The 6569-nt window shown below is 43.2% G+C and overlaps 1 long non-coding RNA gene across 4 annotated transcripts in view; it reads right to left on the bottom strand.

The window, feature by feature from the left end:
- LOC148778036 (uncharacterized) overlaps positions 1-6152 on the bottom strand; it is a 139614-nt gene extending 133462 nt beyond the window's left edge. For all 4 annotated transcript variants that reach the window (XR_016037195.1, XR_016037197.1, XR_016037194.1 and 1 more), the window contains exon 1: positions 5182-6152. This is a non-coding gene — a long non-coding RNA (uncharacterized LOC148778036). The remainder of the gene's footprint in view (positions 1-5181) is intronic.
- Positions 6153-6569: the final 417 nt, after the last annotated feature.

The raw sequence follows: 6569 nt of genomic DNA on the forward strand, positions 1-6569 counted from the left end.
GTGAAGCTGGAAGCCCTGTGGTTCCTTGCCTTTTGGAGCTTGTGTTTTTTATACAGCCTATTCCTTCAATGTAGCTCAAAACCTGGGTACAGGAAAAGTGTCATTTTTAACTTCAACCTGAAGCCACATGAAAGGGGGAAGGGGTGCTTCTCAAGGCGCATCATGCTCTTCTGTCATTTGAAGTGCTCGAATCCCTTGAGATACTGTACATAGCATGGTACTGTTCCTTCTGCTGATTCCTGGGGTTACCAGCCCCCTGCCAAGAGCATACTTAAGTCAATATTTCTGTTAATTGTTACATTACAAATTGTTCCATATCCCAGTGGTGGGAGTTCACAGTGATACCAGCTGTGGAATCACAACACCTACACGCAGTCCCAAGAGGTCCCCACGTGCTGTGGGATTTGCCTTTTGAGAATGTTATTTAGTGTATCATTCACACGTCAGCACTAATAGAATAGAGAGAAGGCAGCAATAGATTTATTTTCATCCTATCAAATGCTGCATGGAGAGTTCTTATTGCCATGTTTGATGTGGGCCTGGCACTCCTGGAGTTCAGTACTGCATTCTTATGCTTATACTCACCTCCACCTCAGTTTTCAACCCCAATGTCTCTCGGACAATGGGTCTAATTGTGAGCCATGTAAATGATGATTATTAAAAGCTGAGACAGATGCATAAGAGAATATATTTCTTACATTACACAGATACGCTTTATTTGTATGTATTTGGTCTGCAGCTTATGGAGAGCTTTGTGATGAAGTATGGTTTCTATGGGAATTATTTGAAGGCTTTCAGTTTCTGAGTCTGGGAAGTCGGAAGCTTAAATAGACTGGCAGGTTGTACCCTTCTCTCCCCTAATTTCTGGGTCTAGGGTACATGTGTTCTGTCAGGCTCTGGGCAAATCATGCCTAACTTCTGCTTGCAGACAGGCTGATGCAAACTTTCCCCAAGCACTGGCTGTCACAGCCAATGGAATGCTCAGGATTCATGAGAAATACCATTAGCTCTTTGGAAGAAGGCACTAGTAATAAAATAAGCCTTTTTGACTAACTCATCTTTGACGGGTTCTCCCCACCCCATTGGAAATTTTAAAGGGGAAAAAGTTAAAAAAAAAAAGGATTTTTGGTTTGCTCTTACAGAATAATCCTACAGAAACATCACCCCTGATCACTGGGCAAGCACAAATCCTATCTTGTGCTTAACCCAGTAGAATACTGTGGAAAACTGGGTGGCCCGTGGGACTTGCAGGCAGTGGCATCCAGTCTTAAGGGCTATGCTCTCTCTGACAAAGTAGTTGGAAAACTCTCTTCTCACCCCTATTTTTTTTCTCTCATTTTTCCCTAAAAGATCTGAAGTGCCATTGGTCACTAAATCTCCCATAAAAACAGTGACTTTGCATTGAATATATGTAAGGTAACCACAAGATGGTAATGGCTTAGTTGCTAAATCATGTCCGACTCTTGGGACCCCATGGACAGTAGCCTGCTATGCTCCTCTGTCCATGGGATTTCCCAGGCAAGAATACTGGAGTGGGCTGCCATTTCCTTCTCCAGGGGATCTTCCCAACCCAGGGATCGAACCAGAATCTCTGCATCTCCTGCATTTGGCAGGCAGAATCTTTACTGACTGAACCACCAGGGAAGCCCCAATATAACCACATAGAAGAGGCCAGGTATACTAAGTAATTTCCATGCAATTACCTCATTTAATTTACAGAACTATCTTATGACTTGGAGACTTTCATCATGCCTTATTTTTACAGATGAGGGAACTGAGTCCCCCAGCAGTGCCAGACCTCCCATTTGTGACTCTTCGACCTAACCAGTGAACCACTAATCTCCACCACTCACCAACTTTTCAGCTCTATAAATTTAGCCAAGGCTAATAACATGACTAGCACTTCCCTGGTGGCTCAGCGGTAAAGAATGCACCAGCAATGCAGGAGACATGGGTTCAATTCCTGGATTGGGAAGATCCCCTGGAGAAGGAAAGGGCAACCCACTCCAATATCATTGCCTAGGAAATCCAACAGACAGAGGAACCTGGCGGGCTACAGTCCACAGAGTCACAAAAGAGTCGGACATGACTGAGCAACTGAAACAACAATAACATGACTCCTCCTGGCCCCAAGGTTATCTCTGGGTATCTTAGTATTTTCAAATAGTCCCAAAGGATCCCCCTCCCTCTTCATCACTACCCGACTGGAGTTTAGATGAATATACTGCTTCTTTGTGTCTGTGCTCTGCACTCATTGCCACTGGTGATTTCCACATATGGTCACCCTGACCTGCTTCTAATCCCCAAGTTGTGAAATAGGGCTGGTGGTGACAGAATGAGCGAGAGGCTACTGCATCCCTCAGTGACTCCAGGGCAGCTGGAGTCATATGCAGAGGACGGCGTAGGTAGGAAGCTCAGCTCTCCTACTTGTTGGCCATATAACCGTGGGCAGGTGACTTGACATTATGGTGACTCATTTGTGAAATGAGAAAAACAGCATCTGTTTCATAGGGGTATTATGAGGATTAGACGCGTCATTGTTTGATGTTTAGTGTGTGATCAGAGCAAAGTGTCTTAGCAGTTCCTGTTGTGACTCCTTGTGTAACTCTCAAAGTACAGACTGAGATGATGATCTTAAAAATTTGGGCTCAATCCAGGCTGTCAACTTGGAAAACCAAGACAAGGACGACATTTGTCCACTACTCCTGAGAGAATTGAGTGACCTGCAGAATTAGGGCTACTGTTTTGAAGCTGTCTAGACATGCCTTTAATATAAATCCTTTTCCACGAAATTGCACAGTTGTTTATTTGTAAGAAATGCCATTCATTCCACAAAAACATTTTGTGTTTTTGCTCTGGACCAGGTAGGTACTAGAGACACAAAGCTGAACAAGCCTAAGGCTTGGTTCCCATTCCCAAAGAGCTCACAAGCTAGATGATGGCAAATAACCTAACTGTACTATAAACAGGGCAAATGTAGTAAATGTCTTGAGAAAAAGAATGAAAAAGGTGGCGGGGCTTAGCTACTTTTGCATTGCTGGGTCTGAATAGTCACTGAAGCTTCCCAAGGCAAGTAACATTTGAGCCAAGGCTTGAAGAATGAATTAGAGTTTGCTGTTGGAGCATGGGAGATGAATATGGTCATCCAAACAGAAAGAACATCTTGAAGACATGCATGAAGCTATAAACATTCAGGCTGTGTTGGGGGAACATTCTATGTATGGTGGGGTGCAAACTGGGGTGAGGCATGCTGTGAAGGGAATCACTTGTTTCCTAAAGACAGAAAGTAATGATGCTTCACTTCTTCGGTTGTAAGCAACAGAAATAAATGCCAGACGCTTGTGTGTATTAGCCACTCAGCCTGTCCAACTCTTTGCGGCCCCACAGACTGTAGCCTACCAGCCTGCTCCTCTGTCCATGGAATTCTCCAGGCAAAAATAATGGAGAGGGTTGCCATTCCCCTGTCCAGGGGATCTTCCCAACCCTGGAATCAAATCTGGGTCTCCTACATTGCAGGCAGATTCTTTATGTCTGAGCCACTCGGGAAGCCCACCAGCTGCTTAAGCAAAAGGAAACTCTACAGGAATGACTTGGGACACCAGCAGGAGGGGAAGGAAGGTGATGTTCTTCAGTTACTGCCCCACTGTTTCTTCTACCCTTGCTTCATTCTGATTAAAATTTTAAAAAAGTCCCAGGAGAGAGATTCCGATTGGCTGAGCTCAAGTCACATGCTTACCTCAGGGTTTTATAGGTGATGAAAGGAAAAATTGGTGGGCAGAGTCTCCAGGACCCCATCAACTTCCAAGGTAGACAGCACACGAGAGGGTTCCAAGACTATGACTAATCAGGCAAAAAGGTCATTCCCCCAAAGGAAATCAAAGTGCTGACAGGAAGGGCAATTATCTGATGGACAGACAGCTGTCCATTATAAATCAAAATAATCATAGCTTCTGTTTATTGACCATATGTCATATATTGTGCTGAATATGTATTTTTCATACTTGTTTAACCCTCATAGCAATTCTAGGAGCAGTTGTACTCCCACTTTATAGGACTGGGGTAGGCATATCCCATTCTTACAAATGAAAACAATTAATCTCAGAGAGATTAGGTCACTTTCCCAGGGTCACACAACTAGTGAGGGAGCAAATCTAAATTCAAACCCGAATGCCTCTTCCAGGGGATCTTCCTGACCCAGGGATCGAAGCTGCATCTCAATGGCTCCTGAATTGGCAGGCGGATTCCTTACCACTAACGCCACCTTGGAAGCCAAATAACCAGCATCAGTTTGGGGGGCCCAAAGATCCACCTCATAGAAAGGAGAAAGTTACTTTGCTTATAGACTGTGCAGACCAGCTGAGAAGCATTTTCTGCATGTGGGCTGAAACCTAGTCTCTCCAACACTTGATGGGTAACATGCAAAACCACAAATCAATTTACAGTGTTGCTTCCTTTTGAGCCCCAGGAATGGAGAGGTACACAACCACAGGCTCTGAAGCCTGTTGTTTTAACTAATGACTGAACAGGAGCTTCTGCAATCCCTGAGGGCAGATTAGAAAAGTTCCAGATGAATTATCCCCAGAAGGTAGTGGGGATCACTTGCTCATCTCATAGTGACATTTCCCAAAGTACTGGACCTGACATCCTCAAATCTACACCACATTTTCAGTATAAGCAGGGAACACTATTCACATTGTCTAGTCACTTAGTCAGCCAGTGAATCATTAGTCTCTAGTGCTAAATGCTTATGTTATTTAATCTGCCTAAATAGTGCAGGTAGACATATAGGATCCTCATTTTATGCACAAGGAACTGGCATCTCAGACAGGTGGAGCAACTAGCTTAAGGTCACACAGTAAGTAAGAGACTCCTCGGCTGCTATGCATCGTTCTGAGTCACGAAAAGTGAAAGTGAAGTCGCTCAGTTGTGTCCGACTCTTTGCGACCCCATGGACTATAGCCTACTAGGCTTCTCTGTCCATAGGGTTTTCCAGGCAAGAGTACATAAGTGGGTTGCCATTTCCTTCTCCAGGGATCGAACCCAGGTCTCCCACACTGCGGGCAGAAGCTTTACCCTTTGAGCCACCGTAAGCACTCAGCAAATGTTCATGGACCTGAATCTTAACTTACAGAGTTTGAACAACAGTGATGGCTCTGTAACCAGTCTTCACAGATACCTTACCTGAATCATCCAGAAAGGATCTACATTGCCTCCTGCCAGGAAAGGATAGCTGAGAGTTCCAGGGTTTCTTCTTTGGTTGTCTGAGATCTTTGGTTTTTCAGATCTGCCCTCCCAGATGTCTTAACTTCATGCTCAGGCTAACTTTCCCAAACGCAGCCAACAGGGGGAATACAGCTAGAAGGGAAGAGAGATAACCTTCCACTTGATTGTCCTTCCTTTTGGTACCATGAGGTCAATTTAGGTCACACACCCATTCCTGAACCAATTACCAACACCCAGGGAATGTGGAATACTAATTGGTTGAAGCTAGGATACCTGAGCCAATCATAGACAAGGAGGTGTTATAGGAGTCCATGATTGGCATAGCCCAGTATGAGTCAGCATCCCCTAAGTCACATAGCTTATGTAGAGGAGGGGGGAGTACCTGAATAAAAACAGTTGTGACAGGAGGGAGGAAGAAGGCAATGAATGCTAAGCCACTTCAGTGACCACTTAAGTGCACACACATCTGTCCTAAGACTCTAAGCTTCCTGAGGACAAAAACCATGATTTATTATTTTTTTTTGTCAGCACATCCCAACATCTACCACCATACCTGAGTAATCTTTGGGGGGGAAATGAGATGAGTTATAGTTATTAAAATGTTACTGGAGCTGAGTTTTTGCATTGTAAATTAAAGGTTTGCACGAGGTGAAGGGGAAAGGCACTATTTCTCCCTGCTGGATCTCTGTTTGCTATATGAATTAGACCTTTCTAAAAGACATGTTTCTGTCTGCCAGGCTTTAGAAACAGTGATCTAAGAGTCAGACATTTCCTATTAAAGTTTAAAAAACATAGCTTTAAGTCATACATTATATTGAACGCTTTCATATCTCATCTGATTCAGTAGGTTTTAAACCTCACAGAGGTCACATTTTGAAACAGTAGTCACTTTTTACAACATCTCCAAACATTAAATAAAAATAAAAATTATTATAAAGAATATAGATGTCTATAGAGACCACTAACAGGACACATGAATATTATTATTATTAAGGACAGTATTATTTGGAGTCTGAAGGTTACAATGGCTGGCTCATCTCTAAGCTTCATTTTTTTCCTTATTGAATTGAAGAGGGAAGGGCAGATTCTATCAATGCTCATCCGTTTTTTTAAAAAGCCTATTTAAAATGTGGATTCTTAACCTGTGGCAACCTCAGGGATTCTATGAATCACTAAAATATGTGCAAAATTGTGTATGTATGAATGTTTTTATCAAGAGACGGCTCCTAGTTTTTGTTACATTCTCAAAAGGGTTTTTGATTCACAAAAAAAAGTTTCACAACCACAGATATTAGAGGCAAATTCCCTCAAGACCTTAGTTGTCCCAGTGACTGGGGTCTCACATA

The sequence above is a fragment of the Moschus berezovskii genome, chromosome 4 (assembly GCF_049115385.1).
Source record: "Moschus berezovskii isolate FMDL1 chromosome 4, NW_MosBer_1.0, whole genome shotgun sequence".
Lineage (NCBI taxonomy): Eukaryota > Metazoa > Chordata > Mammalia > Artiodactyla > Moschidae > Moschus > Moschus berezovskii.